Source organism: Podarcis tiliguerta, assembly GCF_965153285.1.
Source record: "Podarcis tiliguerta genome assembly, chromosome: 10".
NCBI lineage: Eukaryota > Metazoa > Chordata > Lepidosauria > Squamata > Lacertidae > Podarcis > Podarcis tiliguerta.
Genome location: NC_139543.1, coordinates 33,456,654 through 33,469,832, shown reverse-complemented (window position 1 = coordinate 33,469,832; position 13,179 = coordinate 33,456,654). Strand labels below are relative to the sequence as shown.

At 48.3% G+C, this 13,179-nt stretch overlaps 1 protein-coding gene across 4 annotated transcripts in view; it reads right to left on the bottom strand.

Annotated features, from left to right (window-relative positions):
- The window catches only part of NAV3 (neuron navigator 3), a 441,074-nt gene that overhangs the window by 325,024 nt on the left and 102,871 nt on the right, over positions 1-13,179 (bottom strand). The gene's annotated exons all lie outside the window — the stretch shown is intronic.

Sequence of the window (13,179 nt, the reverse complement as noted above, 5' to 3'; positions counted from 1 at the left end):
TATATATTTTTTTTATACGTGGAAGAAGCTGGTTAACTGAAAAGCAAATTATCAGTAAAAATATAGTATGCACAAAAGGTTTATACAGTCATTTCCTCAACATATATACTGAGAAATGTCCCATCAAAGAGTCCAGTGGGGCTTATTTCCAACTAAGTGTGATTGCCCAGTTTTCACTTTTGTCCAACACAATGTACTGAACAGCCTTTAAAGTAAATGCATTTATTAGAAGCACCACTGGTTTCAATGCAGTTTCCAAGGATGAAACTGCAACCTTATGGCAAATCCTCAAAAAGTGTGAAATTGCAGCTTTTAGCCCCTGGCTCATAACCAACAACACAAAGCTAGACTAAGCAACACAAAGCTAGACTAAGCTAGACCTGTAATCTTCCATGGCAGGTAGGTGCATGAAGTCATCAGGCAGTTCAGATCTAGGCAGCTTTAAGGATGAAGGGTCTCAAGACTTGCTGGTAGAGTGACGAACACTTTTGAGGCCCACCTGCAAACACCCACTCGGAGTTGTGGAGCCCTGGAAGGTGGTGAAGCACCCTACTCACCCAAAAGGGTGATGTTCATGGGAAGGCAGTACCTTCCCTTAAACACTACCCTCTTACCTTGGCAGCGCTGGCTCACAGAGTTTGTTGTGTGCAGTTAGCATCACACAGCCTGCTTCCTTTCTGTAAATGTGTTGCATTAAATTAATGAATGTGGCCCAGTTCACCTAACCTTTGTGTCTTGCCTCCTTATTTCCATACGTGGTCACCATCAGTCCTTTAGTCACTGCCTTGTGAATCAGACTAGCCCAGGCTTCCTCAACCTCGGCCCTCCAGATGTTTTGAGACTACAATTCCCATCATCCCTGACCACTGGTCCTGTTAGCTAGGGATCGTGGGAGATGTAGGCCAAAAACATCTGGAGCCCCTTAGCACAATCAAGAAAGCTACAGAAAAAAGACAGCAACAGCATCTTAAGGACAAAACAAGTTGTGATGGCAACAGACCCATTCAAACTCATGTTTGTACTGAGAAATCAGATATGTGGTCTGAAAGCAAAAATGATGCATTGGGGGCGGTGTGTTAGTTTGACTTTAGTGTAAAGTAATTAAGAGATAGAAAAACAGAATTCAGTGGTTTGTACCTTTTTGTAGAAGGACATAATAGATCAATGAAGTTATAAAATGTGTAACTACAATAATAATAATAATAATAATAATTAATAAGTAAAGCAGCTGATGCTTGTTTTCAAGTATATGCTAAAATCTGTAAAATATTGATTTACTTAGTGCAATTAAAAACTAAATTCAATTTGTATTAACTTTTTTAAAAAAGAAAGTTTCTGTGATTTTAAATACTGTATTCATTTTAAGTGCATAATATTTTCAGAACAGCACTATCTTGTGAAAAGTTAGGGGGACATAGTTGAGATGATTTTTCTTCATTTATCCTTGGACCACTATTTTCCAGTAGGTTTCTTTTAATCAGGTAAAACTTTTGGTGTCAAGTTAGAATTCTGCCATATTTCTTGTAGAATTCAGGAAGACTGGGTATGCTAATCATGGCCTGCATGCTTCAATAATAATGCACAAATTCTTATAAAACCCCAGTGTCACATTTCATGTCTTGTCTGTCTGCATAGTCTACTAAGTTTGCAAAGTTACAAACAAAATTATAGAATGGACTAACATTAGCATTTCACCTTGGGGTCTTTTAATGCCATTGCTTTGTGAGATGTGTCTTGTGGGAGGGGCACTATTTTTCAAGGCGGGGGAGTCCCCTATCATTTATCGTCTACCAAAAGCTGGAGTCTGTCTTGATTCATAGAGTCCCCCAGAGCCACTTATCACTGGCCCAGCAATTTGTTATTTCCACACAAAGCATTCTCTGAAATTGGCTTGGATTCTGGCTCTACCCCTGTCAAAAAGTCAAATGAATATGCCCTCTATCTTCTCCCTGCCTCATTTTCGAGTAAATAGCATCTTCCCTGTACAGATTGAGATGCCATGCACAGGACCCCAAACCTTCTGTTATTTATCATTTTGTTTCAGTCTTGGAAAGGCTGCCAAGCAAGTATGTCCTTCCTTTTATCTCCTCCATCATTCAATTTGTTGGTCACCGAGCAGAAGAGAAAGAAAATATATCCAAGGTGTACTCTAGACAGGTAGTCAATAACAATGTACTCTCACCCTGCTTTTCATTGCAATTTTCCTATGGGTTTAATGTCCAAGATAGGTGTGTCCAAGGTACAACAAAACCTACACCATGGACTAAGAGTGAGTGACAGTCTTGAAAACAAACAGGGATATTACTTGAAAGCTAAATTGCTGGGGACACATATGCCCTGGGTGAGTTTTTCTTTTTCTTTCCTTCGTTCCTTTCTTTGATAATTAAAAATCAGAGATGTAACCATTTTATAGTAAAACAAAACAAAGCATTGCACTGATTATGAAGTATTAAAGAACCATTTTGCTCAGTATTGGAGATAAAACACCCTACCAACCATGAGCAAGACTTTTCTTGAGAAGGCAAGTTTCACATCTGAGGCTGGGACTAGTACAGGTGTAGCGATCCATACAGGCCTTGCTCCATTCCCTCTTCAAGTGCTTCTGTTTGGCTAAAATGTATTATTGCATTGTGGTTCCCTCCCCACCCCCCCACCCCCACCGGTGATAATGCCTCTTTTATTGACTGATTGGAAGGGTGTGTGTGCACCACTCTGGGCTCTGTCTGGCCACTCTGTATAGGCTGAATAAAATTACTGGACATTACTAACTCAGGTTCATTAGTTTCAGTGGGTATCCCTGGTTGAATACAACCCATTTTAGAAGTATAAAAAGTAGAAATAAGGGGTATTTATTATATTCTCTGGTATTCATTCTATTCTCTGGTATTGTGGTGCCCTGTAATAAACAGAGCAACTCAGATACAGGAATGATCTTTGGCTTAGCTCAGCAAAGAGAACTGCTGTTTAACTCACAGCACTCTATCATCCTGACAGCAGCAGTGAGGAGGACCATGCAGATCAGGTAAGGAATACAAGGTACGGAGAGCAAGAAAATCAGACAGGAAGTTGTACAGTAAAGCAGAGAGAAGTGTGCTGTAAGAGTACCAGTGAGAAAGGCAGGCAAATTTCTAGTACTGTAATAAGGTGCAGCAGAAAACATAATAAACAAGGCCGTGCAGCCCTTTCTTCATATTTCATTTCTCAAAAAGCAACATATTTATGCTATACAGTGGTACCTCAGGTTACAGATGCTTCAGGTTACAGACACTTCAGGTTACAGACTCCGCTAACCCAGAAATAGTACCTCGGGTTAAGAACTTTGCTTCAGGATGAGAACTGAAATCACGCGGTGGCGGCACGGCAGCAGCGGGAGGTCCCATTAGCTAAAGTGGTGCTTCAGTTTAAGAACAGCTTCAGGTTAAGAACAGACCTCCAGAACGAATTAAGTTCTTAACCTGAGGTACCACTGTACATGGAACATGGCACACCATCACTTTTGGATGCTATTATTCTAATGCAAAACAAAACAAAAGGTAGGACACAAGGTCATAGCAGTTGCTATATTGCATCACATTAGAGATCCATCTGAACACAGCAAACTATATTCAGCAGAGGTAGCCAAATACCCAGACTCGGATTACAAACAGGGCATGGTGAACATAGCCTTCCCTAGAGTTTGTTCCCAATTCTGGTAAGCAGAGATTATAGGGACACTGCATGTGTCGTTAGTGGCTATGGAAGACTGACCACCATACAGTTATGTTAATTGTTTCTGGAGTTAGTTGGTCTCAGAGCACTGTAGAGAAATGAAATCTATGATGACAACAAGCCCAAACAAACATAAGCACGCTTGAAGCTCATCAAAATCAATGGGTGTTAAAAGTGCACTCAAACCTGCAGTGACTTCTGACCCTTGTGCTTCTCATGAATTGGGTAAGGAATAATTTGTTTGTTTTAATTTAACCTGTGTCAACCTGTGAGTTTCTTTATTTTCAGAACCTGAGGTTACAAAACTAGAACAAGGAAATAAGGTCTATTTGAAGTGTTAATACTAACCTTTTTTCATTTCTCAGCACAATGCAACATTGCCAATTTAACAATGAGCCACAGTGGTACACAGTATATGAGTATTAGTCCCCACACCCTAGAATAGAGACCCAAGAAGATGGTATTAAATGACCACAACTTTATTAGCAGTACGAAAGAATCTGCAGCATGGGACTAAACACCTGCAGGCTGAATTTTGGAAGATAGCAAAGGAATGCCAAAAAAATATTGCTTTCATTGTTTGGAAAACACCACCTGGCATAAACCTAAACACCATCTTTAAATTGGAGATGTTTTCATTGCCAAAGGGGAGCTGAAGGGGAGCCTAACCCCTGCCATCCAGCAGGGCACGTCCTCAAACCAAGCAAAAGCCTCAAGCCACCTTGCAATGTCAGGTGATTTGTCAGATGGCCTTCGCAAAAGGTGCCTTGGGGTACTTAACCTTAAATGCTGAAAATGCCAAGATGTGACAGATTAGCAGCCAATTAAGCCAAATTAACCACACGGTCCTGATCAGAACAGCACAGTAATAGGTGAAAAGGGCAATCCAGGATACATAAAATAATTCGGTTAGAGCATGGTGCTGATACTGGTAATTCTTACAGTTCTTGCTGGTGACTGGCCAATCCTGCACTCTGAAAAGGGTACATAGGTGGGTTGCTAACTGACACTTAAAGAAAGGAAGAGGGCCAAGTCCCTTTTGATGGGAGACAGCTGCCCTCCTCCTATTGACCATCAAAGGTATTGTTAGATGGACTGATTAAGTGAATTTGGCCACAGTGAATTAACTGTGCACTGGTACAATCCAGCCTAGATGGTCTCCTCCTATTCTTCTTTTGGACTAAAAGAAACCCCTCTGTAGGACTGTGTTTAGAGCCTTGCCAAAAAGCTGTATATAACCCTGTTTAAGAAACTGTTTTCAAGAAACCCTGTTTACTAAGGGAGCCTGAATCATTACTCCAGTTTCAACATACACCACGTGCTGTTAAACTGAAATGCACACTGTTCAGGATGATTCTGGACTTCACTGAAGCCAACAAAAAGACTTCCATGTGATCTAAACAGGCAATTGTCTATTTTAATGATAGTCAGTATTGTGTCCATATATTGTTCTTCAGCTTTCAGAGCAGTTCCAAATATCAAAGAGGAAACAGTCCCTGCTCTATATCCATGCTGCATATTACAATTGAGGACCTATAGAAACAGAAGGCACACAAAGGTGTCTTGCACACAAGATGCCAGAAACCAATGCACCTAAGAAAAACGGCTAAGACATAGATAAGAATGATTGCATTAATCCAACTGCCTTTTACTTAGATCTAGCCCAAGCTATCCTTTCTCCATTGCCATTAAACTCATTACACAGTTTGATTTACTTACCTCTCAAGACAGGTACACTTTATTTCCCCGATTACTAACCTTTGGCTGCTTTACAATAGTCTTACATCGCTTTACATCTCAATTAGCTGACTATACTATATTCAGTTATGTCTTGCTGACCAACTTTACAGGTACTCTAAAAAATAGAATAACATTTGACTTGAGAGTAAGTGCCACTAATATACTTGGCTAAGATGAAACAATAAATAATCATAAACCATATGAACCTAGCCAGAATCAATATACTTCAGAGGGCATATTGCTGGCAGATGCAATAGCTTGCATTGAAATCCTAACCATACCTAAGTAGAAGTAAATGCCATTGAATTCAATAGAGCATAATTCTAGGTAGATATGCTTAGGATTGTGCTGTTAAATGTTGAGATTGTTTGAACACACAGTGACACGTGACACTTCTAGCAGAGAGTCCACCAAAGACCTTTCAAATATTAGCTGTTAATTTTCTCTTTTTGAAAAAATGTTTGTATTATAGTAACTGTCAGAGCTGGCTCCGGGTCCCAGCTCACCAAGGACCAACGCTAGCCGATAGTATATTATCAAAGTCTTTATTGAAGAATAGTTTCCATTTCAAAGCCTCCGCGTCCCAGCTCTACGTCTGAACTTTAGACCGGCGAAGCTCCATCTGAGTCTTCCCCCCCTGCGCACCAGTTTAAGACTCTAATCTTACTCCACCTCTTCCTTCTCTCTCTCTTCCTCTGGGTCCTACTACCCCCCGGGGTCTCCTCCCTCCTGGACTCTTCTGAGGCAGACGTTGACCCCTCTGACTCCTCCCCCTCTCTTCGGCGGGCTTTAGGACCTGGCTCCCTACCCGGGCTGCCCACCTTGCCGCCTTCCTGTACATTTGAACTTGGCGCGCGCGCGCGTTTAACTTTCCTGATGACCGTTTCCTCGCTCCCTGACGAGGGTGTGGTCGCTCCTGCCTCACGTTCTCCCGCTGCCCGCGCGCCACCTGATCCCGATGCTTGGGACTCCTCCCCCCTACTGCCCTCTGGGGGGGACGCTGGTCCGGATTTCCAGCTGCTACTCTCTGAGTCCCCTCTGGCCCCTTCTTCCTGAGGTGCCCCCCTGGGCACTCCCCTTGCCCTGACCATGGGGGCCCCTTTCTGTGAATCTTCCGAGTCACTGGAGAGACTCAGAGACCTTGGACTGCTGTCTTCGCTGACATTTCCTTCAGACTCCTCCCCCTCGCTCTCCATTTCCTCCCTCTCCTGTGACTCTGCTCCTGAACCCCTGACATCCATCCCCCCCTCGAAGCCCCCCGTTCCCCCCTCCCCCTCCTCCGGCGGGGGTGCTGGGTGCTCCGTCGTTGTGGGGGTGAATGGCGGATACAGTTCGTCCCCCGTGGCGTGCATCCATCCGGATAAGTCCGGCTCGTCCTCCTTGTCTTCGCCGACCTCGATCTCCTCTGCTTCCATCTCCGTGCCGCCATGCTCGAACCCAACGTCCTCCCCCAGCCTGTCCATGTCCATCTCACCCTCGGTGTCCTCTGGGTCCGTTGCCCGCCAAGGACCCCTCAGCCACCTCCTGCTCCACCGCTCCTCTCCTCGATCGTCCCACCAAAACGAGCGGTCTGAGGCAAACCCCGAGGGCGAGCCCTCCGGGGAACGTGTTTCCGTTGCTGGTTCCTCGTCCGAGGTGAACCCCTGGAAGGTGCTGGTTGAAAGCGTGGGTGTGAAAAGCCAGTCGTCGAAATACTCGGCTGGCATGGGCCTGTGTGGGAACAAGGCATGAAACTCCTCCTTGAGAAGAGGCTCGTTCAGGGCATAGTCCGGCACCCAACGGTTGGCGCTGGCCGGGGTACCTTCACTGGCGAGAAAGTATTCTACTCCCTCTTCCCCCCATCTCGAGTCTAAAATCTCTGTGACCTGGTTGATGGGCTCCCTTCCTGGCGACTCCCTCCTTGGGGGGGTCTCCCCATATGGGTCTGGTGCCGTGTCCTGCGCCTGAAATCGGTGAGGTGCTTTGTAGAGCGTGAGCACCGACCTATGGAATACTGGGTGCATTCTGGATCCCTCCGGAAGTGTCAACCGGAAAGCCACCGGATTGATCCGTGCTTCAACTTGGTAAGGTCCTAGCTGCTTATGTCCGAGTTTCTTCTTAGCTAGTGATCTGGTCGGCACTGCGTGTGCCGCTAACCACACCCAGTCTCCCACCTTTATGTCCTCCCCAACCCTTCTGTGCTTGTCAGCCTGCAGTTTGTATGCGTGCTTTGCAAGCTCTAACTGCCTCCTAAGCTGTTCATGAACCTCCTGCAATTCTGCCGCCAAGACTTCCGCTGCCTGTGGCTCTCCCTCCCCCAGTCTCCCTAATCCCGGGAAGGTTCTGGGATGCCTCCCGTTGTTGGCGAAGAACGGTGTCACCCCCGTTGACACGTGCTTCGTGTTGTTGTAGGCGAACTCAGCGAGCGGCAGGTAGTCCACCCATGTTGTCGGCTGCTGATTTGCATAGCATCTCAGGTACTGCTGCATGATGGCGTTGACGCGCTCCGCTTGGCCGTTGGTCTGCGGGTGTCTCGCCGACGCTAAGTTGATCTTGACGTTCAGGAAACCCATCAGTTTCTGCCAGAAGTTCGAAATGAACTGGCGCCCCCTGTCGGACAAGATAGACCGTGGCAGACCGTGCACCCTGAAGACGTGGTCTATGAACAGTTTGGCGGTCTGTTCTGCCGTGGCCACCTTCGCGCATGGAATGAAGTGGGCCATTTTAGTGAACATGTCCACCACCACTAGCACTGCCGTTTTACCCCTTGAGCTGGGTAAATCCGTGACAAAGTCCAGGGCCACCCTCTCCCACGGTTCGCTCGGGGTCTGCAGCGGTTCGAGCAGTCCCGCCGGAGGTTTGTGCACTGACTTGGCCCTTTGGCAGGTGTCGCACCTCGAGACGTACTCCGCGACTTCCCCCCGCATCTTGGGCCACCAAAAATCTCTGGCAACTAGTTCTGCCGTCTTCTCCTTGCCAAAGTGCCCGGCGGTGGGTGCGTCGTGTAACTGCTGCAGTACTTTCGCCCGGAGGTCGTCTCCCGGTACATAGAGTGCTCCTCTGCGGATGAGCAATCCGTCTCGTACTTGGAACTCGTCGTCCTTCACCGTGCCCTTGTGCACCTCCTCCATCTTGGCTTGTGCGAAGGGGTCCTCCTGCAGTGCTCGACGGACCGCCTCCAGGTCCACGGTTGCTGAAGCGCACGCCCACGCTTTCGGAGCGAAAATGTGCTTGGCCGCTGCTGGTGCCGCCTCTTCGAGGTATTGCGGCTTTCTGGACAGTGCATCCGCCATGATGTTGTTGTCGCCTGGGATGTATTCTATCCTGAAGTCGAAATCCGCAAAAAATTCCGCCCATCTGATGTGCCGCTGGTTCAGGAACCTTGCCGTGCGCCAGTACTCCAGGTTCTTATGATCCGTGCGAACCTGCACTGTGTGTTTGGCCCCGACGAGGAAGTGCCGCCACGCCTTGAATGCTGCATGAATGGCCAGCAACTCCCTGTCCCAGATGGTGTAGTTCTGCTCCGACTTGCTGAGCTTCCTAGAGTAGAAGGCACACGGTCTCCAGTCCCCATGCGGGTCCTCCTGCAACAGTACGGCGCCCACGGCTCTGTCTGAGGCGTCTGTTTCAACCCTCATCGGTTTGCTGGGATTCACATGCAGTAGCTGCCCTTCGGACGAGAAGAGACGCTTAAGGTTCTGAAAGGACTGCTCCGCTTGCTCCGTCCAGATGAACTTCTTCTTCTTAGAGCTGAGCGTGTCGGTAATGGCCGCCGTCTGCATCGCGAACCCCTTGATGAACTTGCGGTAAAAGTTGGCGAACCCCACAAACCGCTGGACCTCCTTCCGATTGCGCGGGCTCTTCCAGTCCAACACTGCGCGAACCTTGGCGCTGTCCATGGCAAGCCCCTTGTCCGACAGCTTGTAGCCCAGGAAATCCACCTCCTTCCTGTCGAACTGGCACTTCTCCAGCTTGGCATACAGCCGATGCTCCTGCAGTCTCTGCAGAACTTCCTTGACGTCACCTTCGTGGGTCTCCTCAGATTCTGAGAATATCAGGATGTCGTCCAAGAAGCAGACGCATGTCTTGTAGAGGAGACCCGCCAGGACGTGATGCATGAAGGCTTGAAAACAGTGGGCGCCATTTTGTAAACCGAAGGGCATAACTCTGTATTCATATGTGCCCAGGGGCGTGAACATGGCAGTCTTCCACTCGTCTCCTTCCCGTATGCGAATCAGGTTGTACGCCCCTCGCAGATCCAATTTTGTAAAAACGCGTCCTTTCCTCACCGTTGCCAGCAGGTCATCTATTTTGGGCATGGGAAAGGCCGTGGGCTTGGTCTTGGCATTTAAGAGCCTGAAATCAACTACAAGCCTCTTTTGGGGCGTGTCCCTTTTCTTCACAAAGAATACAGGACTGCCCCCCGCTGCCTTCGACTCCCGGATGAAACCGCGCTTCAAGTTGAGGTCTATGAACTCCTTGAGCTCCTGCAGCTCGTCCTCAGACATGGAATACAGTTTCCCGGCTGGCAGCGTCGCTCCTGGCAGGAGGTCAATCTTGCAGTCATAGGGCCTGTGGGGAGGCAGCTTGTCCGCTTCCTTCTCGCAGAAAACCTCCAAAAACGCTGCGTACTTGCGCGGCACTGCTTGCAGCGTGCCTAATTGTAGCTGCGGGTCGTCCCCTCCTTCTTCCGGGCTAGGAAGGATGCAATGTTCCGCGCAATAGGAGGAGCCGAAGGTCAGTTGGCGCTGGTACCACGCCAATGCTGGGCTGTGCCTGTGCAGCCAACTCATGCCCAGGACTACAGGCGTGTCCGACAGGTGGGTGACATTGAAGCTGATGACTTCTTGGTGATTTCCAATCCGCATCACCATTGGTTGCGTTTGTTGCACCACCTGCCCCCCTAACAAGTCTCTGCCATCCACCGTGACAACGTTCAGGGGCAGTGTGGCTGGTAGCAGTGGTATATTGTGCTGCTGAATGAATTCCAGTCCTATAAAGTCAGCGTTACTGCCGGAGTCAATGGTGATCGGCACCTCCAGAGTGCGTCCATTGGGCAGTTGGAGAGACGCTGTAAGCTGCACCACTGGTTTGGGTGGGAGGGGGTCTGTGGGTTGCAAAAGTGCTGGGGATTGCTTCATTGACTTGTCTGGCTGGACCCCAGTGCCTCTTCCTCCAGCCAGACTCCGTCGTTTAACTGTTGCTGCGTTTTCAATTGAGCTGCTTCTGCGACTGTTGCCGAGGCTGCAGTGTGCTTGTGGAGCCTCTGGGGACACTCTTTCGCCATGTGTTGAGCACTGTCGCAGATGTAGCACTTCCTGTTCCCTCTAGGAGGCTTCGTTTTGGCTGCTCCCGGTGTTAGGGCTCTGTTAGCTGACTGAGCCCTGGCACCTCCGATCTCCATCGGCTCTTCTCCCCCTCCCTGCGAGGGTGTGGAGTGCGCACGCGCTGCTTCTCTGGGAAATAAGGGAGGTGCTCTGGCTGGTGCCCTTCCCCAACGCCCTTCTTCCCTGTTCCAAGGACGTTCCTCCAGATGCACCCCGATTTCCAGAGCCCTCTGGACTACTTGCTGGGTGCTCCTTGGTCTCTCCCCCCTTCCAATCTCCGCTTTTACATCTGCATTCAACCCCTCCCAAAAGAGGTCTCTGACTGGCGCAGAATCTTTTTCCCACCCCAGGGCATGAACTAGTCCGAAAAAGCGTGCATGGTACTGCCTCACGCTGGCTTTGCCTTGTTTAAGTCCATGTATGTCCCTCCTGGCAATATCGACGTCTACCTTTGATAAAAAACATGAGTCCATTGCTTTAATAAAAGCCTTCGCATCTTGGAGCGCTGGATCATTGTCTCTCCATAGATTCCTCAGCCACGTTTTGGCTTCCCCATGCAAATGGGACAAGATAAACCCCACTTTCTCTCTCTCATCTCTAAAGTCTTTGTCAAGTAGATCCAGCGCAAACAGCAGGTCTGCTCTGAAGTTGGGGTACTGCTGCAAACTCCCGTCGAAATGCGATACAAGGCTGCCTCCCCTTCTCCCCAAGCCAATGCCTTCTGCCTTGGATCCCGTTTGCCCCTGTTTAGAAAGCACGTCCAACCTGACCTGGAGATCCCGGCAGGCGGTAACCATTTCCTCCTCTCTCTTCCTGGATGCAAGTGCCTCTGTGCTGAGTTGTGTCACCGCTTCTTGCAGGGCTTTTATTTGCTCTTCCGTAGTCATCTTGCCTGAGTGTTGTGAGCTCTGGAAGCACCCCTCTTCTTCCCTCGCTGCGTCGACTCACGTGGCGAGGTTCCTGGTGCCAAAACTTTTTTGAGAGATGGAGCTTACTGTCAGAGCTGGCTCCGGGTCCCAGCTCACCAAGGACCAACGCTAGCCGATAGTATATTATCAAAGTCTTTATTGAAGAATAGTTTCCATTTCAAAGCCTCCACGTCCCAGCTCTACGTCTGAACTTTAGACCGGCGAAGCTCCATCTGAGTCTTCCCCCCCTGCGCACCAGTTTAAGACTCTAATCTTACTCCACCTCTTCCTTCTCTCTCTCTTCCTCTGGGTCCTACTACCCCCCGGGGTCTCCTCCCTCCTGGACTCTTCTGAGGCAGACGTTGACCCCTCTGACTCCTCCCCCTCTCTTCGGCGGGCTTTAGGACCTGGCTCCCTACCCGGGCTGCCCACCTTGCCGCCTTCCTGTACATTTGAACTTGGCGCGCGCGCGCGTTTAACTTTCCTGATGACCGTTTCCTCGCTCCCTGACGAGGGTGTGGTCGCTCCTGCCTCACGTTCTCCCGCTGCCCGCGCGCCACCTGATCCCGATGCTTGGGACTCCTCCCCCCTACTGCCCTCTGGGGGGGACGCTGGTCCGGATTTCCAGCTGCTACTCTCTGAGTCCCCTCTGGCCCCTTCTTCCTGAGGTGCCCCCCTGGGCACTCCCCTTGCCCTGACCATGGGGGCCCCTTTCTGTGAATCTTCCGAGTCACTGGAGAGACTCAGAGACCTTGGACTGCTGTCTTCGCTGACATTTCCTTCAGACTCCTCCCCCTCGCTCTCCATTTCCTCCCTCTCCTGTGACTCTGCTCCTGAACCCCTGACAGTAATCTTTAGATGTAAAAGAAAAAACCATACACCGTTAACAACTTGAGCAAGAAACTGAACCACAAGATCTACAGTGTTTTATTTCTTCCAAAATTTCTGCCTAGTCTGTTCATCAAAATGTCTATTAAATGCATCAGTATATTCTAGCTATGTTACAAGAGGTCAGAGAAGGTTTATAGAACAAAATCTACAAAGAAGGGGGGTGGGGGGAGAGAGGGAGATTAGAAAGTTGTCAGATATTGCTAAAGCCTCAGAGATTGTTTTATGGATGTCTTCCAAACTAACAGCTAATAGGCCATTTTCTTTAATAGCTTTTTTAATAGTTAGGGGTCTTCTCTGCGGCTGACCAGTTGGTTTGTCAGTGCTGTTGATTTTGCTAATCTTTCTCTGGGCACCGTAATAGCAAGGTTAATGTGTTTTTCTACCCTAGTAAAGCTCAATATTATTGATGTGCTTAGGAGTCAAACATCTAAAGTTATATTTGTTTTATGGGGTTTTTTTAATAAATATTTTTATCCAATATTATGCAAACTGCTCAGAGATATCATTAAGTGGCCAATACATTTTGTTAAATAAATAATAAATAAATAACATGTTTTAACAAATAGTTGAAGTGAATATTTTAACACATGTAAAAAACAGGGGGAATGGGCAGAATCAGCACACCC